Here is a 17,326-nt window from a genome sequence, read left to right as displayed (position 1 = left end):
GTTGACATTATTGTTATACGTTTTTTTCCTATAATTGTGTGCTCAATAAGTTTCCATACGTAACGGGATCTTCATTAATTGTCTAACGTCTTAATCATTAATAGTTATTAATAAATGTACAGGCGGGGCGAGGTATCCGCAACGGCACTACTGAAACAGATGAGCACAAAGTACAAGCACTGTGCTTGAAAAGATGTATAAAACAGATGAGCACAAAGTACAAGCACTGCTTGATTGAACTACAATGTAAATATATTGTAAATATTGAAATAAAAAAATAATACTTAGATGTATCTCTCCTTGTGTATATATTGTAAATCTTTGATTGTGTGATCATTTTGAAATAAATATTAAAACAAAAGTATATAGATGTATGTCTCCTTGTGTATATATTGTAAATCTTTGATTATGTGTGAAAATATTGAAATAAATATTTAAAAAAAATTATATAGATGTATGTCGCCTTGTGTATATATTGTAAATCTTTGATTATGTGTGAAAATATTAAAAAAATATATAGATGTATGTCCCATTGTGTACATATTGTAAAGCTTTGTTAATGTGTGTAAATATTGAAATAAAAATTAAAAGAAAAGTATGTAGTATATGTCTACTTGTGTACATATTGTAAAGCTATGATACTGTGTGTAAATATATTGAAATAAATATTACAATAAAAATATATAGATGTATGTCTACTTGTGTACACATATAAAGCTTTGATAATGTGAATTAATAATGTAATAAAAATTAAAATAATTGTTAAAAAATATATTTTTAAAAGTACTTAAAATGTCAGTTTTTATGCGCCGATAACATTATCATGGTATAAACAATATTTTGTGTTGTGAAACATTTTTTTTGTTATTTTGTAAATATTTTTCAATAAAAAGTATTAACTAAACTCTGAAAGTATTAATCATTCGTTTTTATGCATAAATTACTCATTTAGAACCCATTAATACATCAAAATTTTAACTACCGTGCGAGTTGACTTAGGTACGAATTAACTTCCGTGCGAGTTAAAGTGTCGCACGTGCTAGTCCAATGGGAGTCATATTAGTCTACTTTAAAGCCGTTAATTTTATAATCAAAGTCGGTAAAATTTATAATTTATTTAGTCCGAATTCCCAATTCAAATCGTTGACGTTTCAGAATGAATAGAAAAGAAAACAAATAACACCGATAATTAAATCTGTTCTGAAAACTCTACCATCGTTCATCTTCATCAATTTTTAATTTTAAGGACTATATGCTAGTGAATTAATCATTTTTACGAAAACACATATGCGTTTTCATTTTGCGACCGTGACTGTGTAAATTTTGTCTAAACCTATACCGCACTGTGAAGGTTAATATATGCCTTATGTGTGCTCGTGAAAAGACGACTTGTACACAAAATGCATGGAATATTGATTTTTTAAGCAATAACTACTCGTTAAAGAAATTAGAGTATGGTTATAGCATGTATAACTACTAACGTATGCAACAAAAATCAAAAGCACTTACTACAAATAAAGATTATTTTCAGATTAATACCAGGAAATATGTTCTTAGTAAAAGAGATCATGTACACCTTTTCACTCACGCAAGCGCTGGTGACAATATTCCCAGTGGGCATCAAACGTTTTACGATCGTTGCTGGAACGTAATATTAAGGTCGCCACGTCGGCAACCATTACCGAACGTTGCATACAAACCAATACCAGGGCATTTCATCCATAGGCGCTCGATGGCAATTATTTATTTATTTATTTTTAGTTATCCGCTGTTTACTATAATGCATACACAAAATAAATCAATAAAAATCTTCCGACAAAACGTCTTCTTAAAAAAAAGATAGTTCGACTATGTACATAGAAATTGACAAGGTAAGCCACTCGCCATTTTCTCAAGCAACGGAAGTGCGTCATTACCCATCATTAAATCGCTGTCACCCCGCTCGCTTATTGAAATGCGGACCCCCGCTCTTTCTCTATCTACTTTCAGTTTCAACAGAAACATCCACAGGCGATGTGATAAATCCCTGTAACTATTGTTTCACTCACTTAATAGGATAATCCACAAAATATGTTGTAAATTTCATACACATGAATCATTCCATACCATTCCCCAGAAAAAAATCAGCGCATCAAAAATTAAATCTGGCGCCCATAGTGTGCAATGGCTGTAGTTGTAGAGCAAGAACGAGGTTCCCGGTAAAACAATTGGTAAGGAATGATTCATGTGTATGCAATTTACAACATCTTTTGTTGATAACCCCATTAAGTGAGTGAAACAATAGTTACAGGGATTTATCACATCGTGAAAATGGCGAGTGGCTTACCTTGTCAATTTCTATGTACATAGTCGAACTATATTTTTTTAAGAAGACGTTTTGTCGGAAGATTTGTATTGATTTATTTTGTGTATGCATTATAGTATTGATTTAGTATGTATATGAATTATAATAAACAACGGGTAACTAAAAAAAAAAATAATTAATAAATAAAACATTGCCATCAAGCGCCGATGGTTTCATCATAACGTTTCAATGACGTTACATTCTGATTGCGGCATTAAAGTAGTAACCTCTTCCGAACGTTTCTGCAACGTTGCACGCGAAACGTCGGTCGAACGTTTGAGAAGGATGATGCAACCACGTTGCTTCTTTGTAATTGTACACTTTATTTAGCGTTTAGCGTCTGTAGTTTTTCTGCAATTTTCTCCATTGAATTCAGTAACGCCGCTAGGTTTTTCCCTGGAATTCAGTATCGCCGCTAGGTGGAGTGCATACTTCCTTATTTGTTTCTAATAATAAGTTTGCTTCAAGAATCGAGTGGTAATTATAGAGTTCTCAATAATAATAATACAGTTCCTGCATTGCATCAATTAAAATATGATCGCTTGTTAATTTTAGAAAATCATTTTTTTTAATTTAACAGATCAGTTGCTTGAACTTAAAGATGCTTAAGATGTACTTTTATTCAAATCGCTGGATAAAATATATTGTTTAAGTTGTGTTATGCATTAAAATGGTAGAATCTAGTTTCAAAGTTTCAGGCTTTTTCCGCTCCATTTTGGGAATACGCCACATTGGAATTTTGGGAATTTCGCGTCGTGAAAACCCCCATTTTGGGAAAAAAATTATTCGCAAAATTGGCTCTATTGGGAAAAATTATCGCATGTAAATAGTGTTTCTTATATTTCAAAGAAGCCGTTAACTGGTAAATAACGACTATTTTGATAACTTATTATTAACATTTTACAAAGTATTATGAACATGTGAGATAAGTGCAGGTTTTTTAATCTGAATTTGGGAAAAAGGCCTGGCCTTTTTGAGGTGAAAAAAATCGTGCGAAGCGCCGGATTTTGAGGAAAATAAGGAAAGTCTTAAATAATCATTAACATATTTTACAGTTTTTAAAACAAATTCAAGGCAATAGATGCAACACTCTATTTTCTACACCGGATCAGGTTAACTTATATATTTAAAGGAAAAAAAAATATATTTTTTTTTTTTTTTTAAATTGGGAATTTTTTTTCAATTGGGAAAAAAACAACCAGATTTGCATTGGGAATGGGGCCGAATTTCGGACCCGTGGCATAGGGCGGAAAAAGCCTGAGTTTCAACCAAAAATAAATAATCAACAAAATTTGCTGAATTCTTAAATGTCGCGGTGGTGTAGTGGATGAGGTGTCCGCCCAGCGAACGGGAGTTGGTGGGTTCGATTCCTATTCGAAGAGCGATTTTATAATCGTAGACATTCCTTTTCCAGGAAACGGTTCGACAGTTCCCATATCGTAATTCTTTTTTTATAATTTTATAATTGATTAAAAAATATATATTTAAAAATACTGCGTTTGCAACATTAATACAACGTTACAGCAACGTTTGGAAAAAAACGTCAGGAAAACTTTCATATACACCATTGTGACAACTTAACTGCAACGTTTGAATGTAACCTAAATTCGTTGCAGCAACATTGGGTGCCCACTGGGTTTATTTACCCACATAACTGATTAAGATATGTTTCTGTTTTACCACCAATGCAAACTAATGTGCCCTATCTCTTACTTTATATGACATGAGCGACCGAAAGTGCAGGTTAACAAAACCAGTCATTTAAATCATTCGCATTATTTATTAATCACACAGGTTGCAATGCCTTTATAGAGATTTGATGAAAACCATGAACTTCAAAGGATTTACATCGCATTGATTTCTAATAAAGGTTTATCTCTATCAGGTTGCCCAGAGCCGGATATTCCTGCGAACGGGCGCGCGAGCACAACAAACGGCCTGGGGGTGGGACAAGCAATTTACTACTCGTGCATACAAGGAATGGAACTTGTTGGGCAAACCAAGCGGATCTGTGAGGCCGCTAGCACGTGGAGCGGCACGGAACCCACGTGCCTCATACGTACGTATTCAGGGATCTTCGTCCGCGTATTTATGTGCCGCTAAATAATAACTTTCCAGATAGAAAATATCCCCCATTAAACCCAAGGTAGCCTTTTTGGTTTTGTAAATAATTGATAATATTTATAAGGTGAATTGAAAATACCCAAAACAGCGATTATGTAACATGAGATATTGTTCAAAAACGTTCAGAGATTAAAACACGTTTGAATACATGTACCCCTGCAAACTAAAACAGTCACACATTTCCTATAAATATATTTTTTAAACTGTCCATATGGTGAAATTGTGTGTTGATTAAATTCCCCTATCGCATGACCATATCAATTATTAAAAAAGATTTTGGAAAAGGCCACTGGCATTCGTAAAACTGAGGCGGATGAACGTTAAGAAGTTACAATATATGCCTCTGAATACTCAAATAAGTTCGCCTTCTCGGACACTATAGTAAGTCATACACGTGCAAAATGCCAGGTTTATGAGGCAAGGTTGTCATGTCGGACTTCATGAGGTTTCCATGACGACTTATTAAAGCGAGAACAACTACGCCCTTGTCGGCTAGCCCTTTATTGGGAATTAAGTGGCGTGTGTAGTCGAATCATTTGAGTTGCGTTTTGCGTAAATTGGGCTTAATGCATTTGCGTAACGTGCCATTCCAGATAATTCTGCGCAGTCCGCACAGGCTTATCATGAACGACACTTCCTTTCAATAATCAACGATGTTATCAGCACCGTCACACGCTGACAAAGATTGTGGAACACTTAATATAAATTATAATCTGGAACGAGTTCACATTTTGAAATATGTTTTATGTGAAATGTTCATTTTTACTTTTTAATATCATTTTTAAATAATTAATTATGACAAATATTTAAGCAATTTCCATCGAAATACTCCCGCATAGAGTAACTAAGTTAGGTGTTACGTCGTACATCAATATTTTGAAGTCAATATAAAAACTACTGACCTGTCGATATGCTCTTGATTGTCTCTAAAATCCTTAACAATCAAATACCGGTCATATGGATAGAAAAAGGACATAATCGTGACGAACAATATACAACAATACGTTGTTTACTAAGTTAGTTGTTTTACCGTTTTCAACAATATTTCAAATATATCGCGCCGGTCAGTTTACCAACTCACACGTTTCCTGTCTTAGCTGGTTAACCAGTACTAACTCTTTCCCCCATAATAAGCAAAGTGAAAATGGCTTTTGCAACCAGCATTAAGCCAGAACAGCCTGCGAGTAAATGGAAGTCTTTTCAGGTTTTATGCTGTTTGCTGCTCATCAGAATCTAAGTGTTGGAAATGAAGCCTTAAAAACTTGAATCTATAAATATACCGGTAGGTCTTAAATAAAATATGACTTTCTAAGGGACTACTGGTGTGTGAAATAACGCATATAAGTGGTATAGGGCTAAGTGTATGAGCCTTGTTCTGAGAAAACTGGGCTTAATGCATGTGCGTTAAGTGTCATCCCAGATTAGCCTATGCAGTCCGCACAGGCTAATCAGGGACCACACTTTCCACCTAAACTTGATTTTTCGGTAAGGAGGGACTTCCTTGAAACTAAAAATACCATAAAAGCGGAAATTGTCGTCCCTGATTAGCCTGTGCCGACTGCATAGGCTAATCTGGGATGACACTTAACGTACATGCATTAAGCCCAGTTTTCTCAGAACGCGAATCATATATACTTATGCACGTAACTGACAACTGCCCTACTTTAATCAGGTGTAGGATTAGAATGACCATTCCCCACAACAAGTGTGTTGGCCCGTTGTAGGATCGAAACCGTGAAGTGAACACTTTAAAATAAATTAAATATTGCTCTAGTATAGTTACCTTGTATCAGACATGTTTATTGTGTCAATTAGAATTTCACTCAAGGATGTGACTCTGGTGGGCGGAGGATTGTCAGTGTAATATATTTGAGTAAGATATACATAAACAAACAATAATGTGTATATTAAATGCGGTTGAGTCAGTTCGCAATTATAATATTCCGATATAAAACAAAAAACAAAACCGTCAAAAACAAAACTAAATGGGGATTTGGCATTGCGTTTTTTCTTGAATGATCATATAAGTTAACCAACCTCACTTGTGACTTCTTTTCAATGGTGGCGACCTAGGTTAATTAAATGCAGTCGGAGCGCATAAGATGTGTTGGCTTTTTCTTGAATTGGAGGAAAGGTCTGTCCCTCCATATCGATACAACTGGGAAAGGGAAAGGGGAAGACATTTTGCAACGAAAAGTTGAAACACATGATGATTGACACGTTTTAAAAACATTCCTTTTGAGAAATTGTTCAATATTATGCTATTATTAAACAAGACAATCACTCATTTCTATTCCCCCGCTTCCCGTGTTGCTACTTCAGCCGTGTTTCCGGACATACTCCTGGCTTTCGGCTCCATTCTGATTCTACTGGTCATCGTGGACGTGTTCGTAGTGGGCGTCTGTGTCTACTACAGATAATGCAGAAATAAGGTACGGTGCTCATGCATTAGATGTGAACCTATTTAACCAGGCATAATGCATGTCCGTAAAGTGTCGTCCCAGATTAGTATGTTTGTGCAGTCCGCACAGGCTATTCAGGGATGACCCTTTCCGCTTCAACTTGATTTTCTTTAATAAGCGGATTAATTTAAACGAATACTCAATTAAGGCGGAATGTTTCGTCCCTGATTAGCTTGTGCAGACTGTTTTACTGCTTATTTTTGCCAGTCAGGATCATCAGAGCGTGTAAACATTTGATAGCTGAGATCAATATGTTGCCCAGAAATGACACGCATTTTTCAAATGGGCGTTAAATTGTACCGGGCATATTGTCTGTATCAAAGGTTATGAAGAAGGTTTGAATTCGCCCAGAATTGTTAATCGGCTATTCTGACTGTACCTTCATCATTCATCGTAAATTGTATTAAACAATTGACCACAAATGACTAACATTAAGGAGACGGCATGTCGCGTGGAAACTTAAACGTCAGGGTTTCATTGGAGATCAAATGTCAAATTTGGCCATAACATAACTTGTCCGGACTGTCACTTTGTCTCTCATCATGAAAGACAGAGCTTATTGCTTGTAATTTTGTATCCTTACCGCAAAATTCAAGCTACCACATAGAGGTCAAAGGTAAAATAATACCACAAAACAGCAAGTCAAGAATGTAACTTCGTAATTCAGCGTGCCATTGTAAAATAATCTAACAGAAAAGTCCACCTTGAGAAGTTGGTGTGTCGAATATAATATCCGTCTCTTAATCTCAACGTCAAGATCAAACTTAAAGGTCCAAGGTTACAATATGCAGTTAAAGCGAGTATGCACGATTTTTTATGATTTTTATGTGTGTTAAATCGTAATATATTGATAAAAATATGTAACAATAACACAAAATATGCAAGAAAAATTATACACTGAAGACGAATCTGATAAAATGCAGCAAAGAAAAAATAGCGCCCCGAGCCGATTTTGACGAAGATATTATGAACATATTTTCCTACAATAACCGAAGCATTCGTCTTTTTATTACGATCGGAGTTAGTGTTCGTGTGTCGTATGAATAGATATCGCTGCAGGAAATTAAAATGATCCGTAAAACTAAATTTAGATTCACATCGTATATGCATGATATACATGCTGGCGAATTCGACTGTACAGACGTGATCGATTTCAGAATTAAATATCTGGCTTGTTTCGCATTTTTCGACACATGTTCTTCTTAACTTTTTTTAAAATTTATATTGAAATATATGTATAATACGTGTTTTACACATTTTATATAAATTCATAAATATTTGACAAAATCGTGCATACTCTCTTTAAACAGCATTGCCGGAGTTTAAATCCGCGATGCATAATGCATCTTAATTTTTTTTTTTACCATTTTGAGAAGGTGTGTCCCCCTATGGCAAATGTCAAGGTCGCACTATAGGCCAACAGATCAGTAGGTTCGACATGTTGGCGACACGCATGAAGTGATAATTGTGTTACTGAGTAAATTACTTTGCGTTTGTTTTATCACTATGTATGATATGAATGATTTTTTTACATTAAAAACGGTAATTCGTAAGTAATACCACCCGACACATAATGTATGTAAAAGATGGTTGTAGGTGCAGGAATAAAGTCAGTTTTGTAAGCGAAATTGAACAAACACAAATTGCATAATATCAGAGAATTATTATTTTACAGCCCTAGACACCGCCGCAAATGCCGTCGCAATGAACGCTACCTTTCCCGGAAGCTTTCTATGAGGACGGAGAGACAGGATTTCCGCTGATAGATATCACCTTGGCGCCGGTAAGTGGCATGGCACGTGTTTTAAAGGATACTAGATATAAACTAGCATCGTGTTATATCGTTCCGTTATTCTTGATATAATGGGCGTGTGGTTTTTTGTGGCCACATGTCGGAATTATTCGGCCTATAACACTTGAAGATACTTTAAGTTAATACATTTATGTAGATGGTATCTATAAGCGTCGAGCTATATGTTTCGGCAACAATACCATGACCTTTTATGTTTGTATATCTTTGATGGAGATATGAACGAATACAAATGTCCTTCGATAAGTAACAAATCGAGTTATACAAATGTCCTTTGATAAGCATCAAATCCAGTTATACAAATGTCCTTTGATAAGCAACAAATCCAGTTATACAAATGCCCTTTGATAAGCATCAAATCCAGTTATACAAATGTCCTTTGATAAGAAACAAATCCAGTTATACAAATGTCCTTTGATAAGTAACGAATCCACTTATACAATGTCCAATGATAACAGCATATTTGAGTTTTAAGTATAAGCCACGATACCAAACATGTATAAATGACTGTATTTGTGTAAAAAAATACTATAAGTACTTCTCTTTCTTAAAACAATAATCGTAAAGGGAACTGTTAGTTTCGTGTTTAGGTGAAACAACGCAAATAAATCCCATTTAATTGTACAGTCAGTCTATTATTAGGATAGAGTATTTGCAACAGGTGATCAAAAATGCAATGCATAATAACCTTTTCTTTTTTTACATGAAACTTGTTTTCAGTTTCTGTATATGCGCAATTATCACATGTTATTTAATTCAAGTTTTTGTTCCATGGAAAACATTAAGCCGTATTTGACCAACCCCGTCAACCAACATATAACATAAGGTCACCACGCGCACCTAGGCAACCACTTATTTCACTTTATTTAACAAATATTTCAAAGAAAACAGAGGTTCACCAAGGTGACGCCCGATGATTCGTACCCGCCTCCCCATCGCATGGACAAACCGAACGTCGTGTACCGGTCTAGAACGAAGATGAGCGACCAGGTCCTGGACTTGATCTTCTTCAAAGGAAGCAAGTACCGCCGGAACGAGGACGAGGACGAGAGGCCTTATAAGGTAAGTAGGAATGAGCCTCGTTCTGGAAAAACTGGGCTTACTGCACGTGTATGAAGTGTCCTCCAAATCTAGCCTGTTCAGTCCGCTCATGTTAATTAATATATACATCGAACAACATCTTTTAGAATAATGTATGTCATTGCGTTGTGTTTTATTGTTGTTTGAGTGGGCTTTCGGCGTGAGATTGTGGTTTCCGCTCATTATCTTGAAAACATGTAGAGATATTTGAACGACACATCATACGCAGATATATTCAAACCTCGATTTGAATTTACATGCGATGTGTTTGGTTAAGCTCAAGGACACATTAGTTAAAATGTATGGGGTCTGTTCAACAACAACGGAACGCAAAAAAATGTATTGGTGAAACAAAAACAAATAGTTTAAGTGGAATATCTACGCTTTTTCCGCAGCAAACATTGAAACATGTTGCGTCTCAAAATGTAAATTGATGGGGAATGGCAGTGCATGTCAGTCAAATCTATGTGTTTTTATAGGATGATGGATTCATCAATGACAAGGGCTACAACACCGGAAACAGTGACTCCATGGACGACGCTCATTCGGAAGAATTCGACAAGCATCTCGACCTAACCCACTCAACAACGGTACCGGTAAAATCTCCGCGGGAGACGCGCAAACCGGAAGAGCCCGAGGAAGAAGAGGAGGACGAGGACCGTTTCCGGTTCCGGGGTCCGCCACCGAACACCAAGCGGATACGCTCTTCAAAGATAAGGAGACAACTCTCGCAGCAGACGACAAACGAAGATCAAAGAGCGCGTTTCCCGGATATCGAATGGCGCAGAAATATTACTGAAAAGGAAAGCTTCGACATTGGGCTCTACGTATTATGTAAAAGTATTTCAGTGGCAATTTTTTCTTAAATGAAACATTGTATTGAATCTCAATTTATTTCATTGTGATGACCCAATAGATAAACAATTTATGATGAATGTTACAAAAGATATTCTTAATAGTTTTACATATTTTTTATTTAAACTGACAAATACATATCGTGTAAATATAAACAAGTTGTGTCCTTTTTTGAGTATTCAAACAGTGTATTTAGGTTAAAACCGTGTCTGTCCGAATGTTTGTCTGTCCCTTTGTCCGTACGGGACTGAAACCTGTGATAACTCAAAAAGGGCAGTTCCTTTGTTAGAGTGCTATATGGAGAAAATAAACGCCTGTTTATATGTCCCTAAATTTTTGTCCACATGTAATATTTGATTTTTTTTTATACCTGTAATTTTTGATTATTTTTGTATCTAAATTCCGAACGCGGAAAAACATAATTATTTTCAAGTGTCCGAAAATTTTAGAGTAATTATGTATCTTGTATTTGCGCTAATTTCAGTCTAATTAATCTATGATGATAATCGTCTTGAATTCATAGCTATGGTGAAAGTTTTGATGGTTAAGCTCATCTTTTCATGAACATAATTATCATTAGTATATATTTCTTTGTTGTTTACGGTCCTGAAGTAAAATATTGTGTCACATTGACTATCTTCTTTAATGAGAAAAAACAGCTTCCACATTAACGTATCTGCATGTACATACACGTATTATTTTACACCATAAGGCATTGCTGTCACAACACATAATATGCTGGAAAACATATACAGCAACATTTTGTTAAAAGTCATACTGTTGATCTAATGTTCATTCTGGCTCATACTTTAAATTGAGCCTTGCTCGGCGAAGACTGATTTGAATACATGTGCGTAAAGTTTCGTTCAAATGTAGCGTGTTCAGCAACAGGCTAATCAGGAACGGCACTCTCCGCTGATGATGGATTTTCGTTTTACAAAAGACTTCAATTCTACTTAATATTCTCTAAAAGCGGTACGTTTATGCTGTCCGGTTTACGCTTCTCACTTAAGCGACCAGGGTTAAAACCCCTGTTCCCGGAGCATGTGAGTTTGGTTTGTGGTAACCATACCTGACAGGTGGGGTTTTCTACGGGTACTTTGGCTTTCCCCACAACAAAAGATCCCATCAAAATTATAAACGTCTTTCAGTAAAAAAGCAATAGGAAATTTTAGCTATAATAGACCCTTTTCACAATACGCCAACATTGATAAGAGGGCGAAGTCACGTACGTGACTCGCAAAATACCAGAACGAGACTGAACGTGTATCAAATGCTAATAGTGCCACGCAACGCCACATCTGATTTTAAACATTCACTCTTTAAAACATTCGGCGCCGTAATAATACTGTCAAAACAAGATGACATTTTCAGAATTAGCAGTAATTTATAATTCACATTTGAAGTATTTATACATTAAATAAATGTTATTTAATGAAGTTGTTTTATTTTTTATTTGTTTGCACACAGTTTAAAACTCTTCGTTCGAGCATTTTTTTCGCGGTGTTTCATCAAAGATCGATCAATAATCTTTTTTATTGATACTTGTGGTTATATTGCCACTATGTAGGCACAAACCAATTATCTCGTTGTCATCAGAAACAGTGCCGTCAAATACTAAATAACAACAAGTTGTCACCACACGTAGAAGCAATCTGGTCAATAAACAAAACTTGTAATACCAACATGTCTTCTCCTAGTAGAAGTATTGCGTAGTCATTTCTAGGACTAATGTAACGCTAAATACTCAAATTGAAAGTATATTTCCTTACAGATTGTCAGAAACTAAAAACTGTATAGATATTAGCCAGTTTAATCATAATTAAAAGAAAGTGAATGACAATCATTCGTTCCTATGCTCATTTTGACACAGATGGACGTTTGTTCCTTCGTTGTTTTGATAACACGGACAATCGTTCGCTCGTTATTTTGACAATCTGGACAATGATTACTACATTATTTTGAAAACCCGGACATTGGTTCTCACTTTAATGCTATTGTCATTATAATCACAGTTTATGCAAATTAATATGGCACTCTTATAATTTGTTTACCTGTATTTTTAATGTGTCATTATTTAAATAGTGTGCTATTTTTCATATTTTAATGATATTCTTAATCAGTTTTAAAAATATTTCATGAGAACGAGCATGATAACGTTACACATTATTCGAATATAAAAACAAACACTGATATCTGTAATATGCGAAACCTTGCGGAAATCGGGTAGACTTTAACTACATGGTCATCGTTTTGTAGACTTAGACGTGTGTTTCGTGGCGTACGAGTGACCCACGGAGCATAACACAGGCTTATCGCGTTTGTTCGCTAGAAGTTCCCTTTACTATATATTCATGACGGCAGGCTCGTACGCAGGGGGGGGGGGGGGGGGGGGGAGACAACTTTCCATGTCCCCTGCATATACCAATTTCAGTTCCACCGATGCGTTATCGCCGTTACTTCCGGCCGAGGCATCGGCGAGCAGGAAGAAGAGTTAAAAACTATTCAAATATATTTATTCGAGCATAGAATTTAGAATCTTAGCGACGTCACTTGTATTGTAGAACTCAGTGCAGCTATCATTCATATGAATAAAAATTTAATCCAAAATTTACCGAACCTAAACATATTTTGGTGACTTTTCCCTGTTGCACAAAATTATGTTTTTTTACTGCGCTTCATAATGCAGACATAATTTGTGTATTATCCATATTCATTTTACTAATTTTGTTCTAGGGATTTCTGGAACCACTTACACAACATTAAAATCCCCTCACGGTTTGTTTAAAAATACCACACATTTATTCTACTTTTTTAAATGGCGGGTCGTGATAGAATTCGATATGTTCATGTAAAAAACACACGGTTTATTTGTCAATAGATAGGGCAATGTTATACCGGAAGTGGATGCGTTGATCGTCATAACTTCACCGGTCACGTAGAATAGTTATCGGACCCAGTTCAGTCATGAAAAGGGATGCAAAGCACGCTTGTTTAACGCGGTCTTACAAAACCTCCAATTTAGTACCGTTTTTAAAGTTATGTTCGTACCTCTTTTGATATAATGAATACGAATAATAATTGTGCTTGTCTAGATGTTAATCTGTTCATTATCAAATACCAATGCAATTATTTAAAACATAGGAACGAATGTCCAGGGTGTAAAAATAACTTAGAAACGAATGTCAAGGCTGTCAAAATATTGTACACAAAACACATTTTTCCGGCTTGTCAAAATACCGTAGGAACGAACGTCCGGATTGTAAAATAAACGTAGGAAAAAACGTTCGGGTTATCAAAATAATTGTAGAACGAATGTCGGGCTGTCGAAATAATGTGACGTGGGAACAATTTTCCGTGGGAAGCAATATCCGGACACCGCCGATGTGAGAGACATCGGGGGTACTCGATAAACATAGATCAGACACTGAAGCCATCTCACAATTGAGCTTCGTTTCGGCTTATACTGGTCTTAAAGCATGTGGGTAAAGCCTCGTCCCATATAAGCATGTGCGGTCACTAAAGGCTAATCAGGGACGACACTTTTCGCTTTAATGGAATTATCGTTTAAATGAGGTCTCTGCTTATTGGAAATTTCAGTGTAACCGGAAAATGTTGTCCCTGATTATTGTATGCGGACTGTGCAGGCTTATATGGGATGGCACTTAACGTACATGCAGTAAGCCCCGTACTCGAGACCGTGACTTAAATATTCACACCCCTTTTCATATATTTAAATAGAACAATAAAACCGGCCCCTTTCGACAGTCTGTACATCGTATTCTCGATCCGCAGTTCGAGATGTCACTGAAGTCGTAAATAGGGCATGGTATATCAATCATAAACATGCAATACCGTAATTACTCTATGTTTTTGGACACTCTAAGTTTTCGGACACCCCCTTTTTTAGCAAAAATAATTATTTTTCGTGACTCTTTATTTTCGGACACACGAATTTTCGTCCGTTATTTATGTCTCTAAGTTTTCGGACAGTATATTTTACAGCGCTATTTTACCAAATTTCGAACCTTTTTTCGATATCTAATGACACTTCGATCATGGGGTTTTACAACCAGATTAACATCATAAAACATTGCGGGTGCATGCCTGAGGGCAATGGACCATGACATTTGCGTTATTGAGTAAATAACCTTGTAAACCGGTATTAAACAATGGTTTCGCCCGATATCATAAGCTTTATGACAATTACCAGTGGTAGGGCCAATTAACAGTTCAATTATCTACCGCAATGGTTCTACCCCTTTTCAGTAAAATAACTGTGACAAATACTAAATGTTTCAAATTGTGATGCACCCTATTACAAGTTTTACGAACAATGGAAGGTGTTACACAACAACTATCGGAAATGAACAAACAAAGAATTCATAGTTTGCTTTTTTATTGCGTTAATTACAGGTTCATACAAGCGTGTATCGGTACATCACATGCTCATTTTTGAACAGGTTGGTCAAAGTACAACCTTGAAGTAGCTTTCTGTCAAATAAATTAAGCATTTACAATTATTTAAAATGCAGTACAAACATGTATTACTGTAATTTATACTACAGTTGTATACGGCATGGTATTTTACAAGCGCGTGCTATTACTGGTAGTCGTTGATACAATTGACGCTATTGTCGGACACTTCCATTTCCGACTCTAAGTTTTCGGACACCTGTATTTTGTTTATATTTCTCGTATCTAAGTTTTCGGACACGAAAAAAAATTATTATTTTTAAGTGTCCGAAAACATAGAGTAAATACGGTAGTCACTACAAGGCCCATGTTCAAAGACCCCCGTTTCTCAAATTACTTACGTCCCTTTAGAGGATAACCTTATTAAATCGTTAATGAAACTGATTAACCCATTTGTCCCAGAACGAGTCTCGTGGCATAATAGTCCTACAATAATACATGCAGTTATTCAGCTTAGTTTTCAAGTGATTTCTCTGCCACATTACAGAAATATTTACTTGTACATACACCTTTATATGTAATAATTTGTGGATACCAATTATTTTTAATAATATGTTTATAAGTCGTGTCTCTTTACAATTGCTTAGACGGTCAACTTTATATTTTTTTTATATTTTTAAAAATGCCATTTAAAGGGGCCTTTTCACAGATTTTGGCATTTTTTTTAAACTTATTCATTAAATGCTTTATATTGATAAATGTAAACATTGGATCGTAAAAGCTCCAGTAAAAAATAAAGACAAAAATTTAAAAAAGGAAAAAAACATTGCCCGGAGCAGGTTTCGAACCAGTGACCCCTGGAGTCCTGCCAGAGTCGTGAAGTAAAAACGCTTTAGCCTACTGAGCTATTCCGCCGAGTACACATTGTTGTCGTATTTTATACCTTATATAAGCAATCTTCGTAGTTTCACAAAATTTAACGACAAAAACAGAACTCTCCAAATTATTCAATCGTTTCGCGTTGCAACGCTTTATAATTTTTAGGTTTTAAAATCGTCAAAAGATGCATATAATGGCTATATTAGAGCATGGTTAATGTTCAGTATTACTGTTTCCTCACAAATATCATAACTAAAACGAAAACTTACGAATCTGAAACAACTTTTTTCAATTTTGTCAATTTACCAAAGCGTGAAAAGATCCCTTTAACGTATTTGCTGAAAAAATCTTTGGATTAGTTTACTTATAACCGTAATACCAGGGGAAAATACTCCAGCAGATTTTATTAAAATTAGCGGGGTTTGCAGCCCGTGTACTGGTTCATTTTAAGCAAATCTAAGCCGCAATCATCGGGGCATTCCGGCCTTAAACATTGAATTATCTTAGGCGACAAGTTTAAACAGATCCATTAGCATAAACATTAGGTTACATTCAGAACATGAATATAATACATGTACCGCGGTGCTGGTCTTGTGATCAAAAGGTCATTGGTGTGAATTCTACCGTAAGGGCATTTTTTAATGTAACTTTAATGTCACTTTTAAGGACGTGTATATCAAACCAGAAATAGCAACTTAAAATGTAATTATTTGATACACACATTGAACAGAGTTAAAATAAAAAATCTGTTCAACACAGCTGGAAAAATTTATAGAGGAAACATAAACTATATAGAGGCAACAATACATGTATGTTATTAAACATATCAGAAATAGTGTATAATAAAACAAATTCATATTCATAAATATGAGCCTTGTTCGTCAAGTGTCATCCCATATTAGCCTGTGCAGTCCGCACAGGATATTCAGGGACGACACTTTCCGCTTTGATGGAATGTTTCGTTTAAAGGAAGTCTCTCCTTAAATAATATCCATTTGAGGCGGAAAGTGTCGTCAGTGAACAGCTTGTGCTGACTGCACAGGCTTATCTGAGATAAAGCTTAACTTACATGCATTAAGCCCGGATTTCCTAGAACGAGGCTATATATGAACATATTGTCGTAGCCACAAGGCTTCTAATTCTGGTGGTAAAGGGTTGCTTGGCCTAATAGGCCCAGTTAGGCAACTAATAACGCTCAGAGCTGCTGTGCCTGACCCCTGGACTTTGCACTGAAAAAAAAACATACTCTCGGTAAATACTTTCTAGAACTGAAACTCGTGGATTTGCAAAGTGTTTGTCATTTAAATAAAGCCTATTCAGCTTCTTACCGAGACGCATCTTTATGATAGAATTTAA

General features: G+C 35.6%; 1 protein-coding gene and 1 long non-coding RNA gene across 9 annotated transcripts in view; one reads left to right on the top strand and one right to left on the bottom strand.

Moving 5' to 3' along the window:
• The window catches only part of LOC127861034 (WD repeat-containing protein 37-like), a 341,361-nt gene that overhangs the window by 16,093 nt on the left and 307,942 nt on the right, over positions 1-17,326 (bottom strand). The window lies entirely within an intron of this gene.
• Positions 4,173-8,872, top strand: LOC127861039 (uncharacterized). The gene is made up of 3 exons (XR_008040049.1): positions 4,173-4,403; positions 6,791-6,900; positions 8,606-8,872. It is a non-coding gene; the product is annotated as an uncharacterized LOC127861039 (long non-coding RNA).

The sequence above is a fragment of the Dreissena polymorpha genome, chromosome 15 (assembly GCF_020536995.1).
Source record: "Dreissena polymorpha isolate Duluth1 chromosome 15, UMN_Dpol_1.0, whole genome shotgun sequence".
Lineage (NCBI taxonomy): Eukaryota > Metazoa > Mollusca > Bivalvia > Myida > Dreissenidae > Dreissena > Dreissena polymorpha.
The sequence above is the reverse complement of the archived record's forward strand: the minus strand, read 5'-3'. Positions and strand labels throughout refer to the sequence as shown.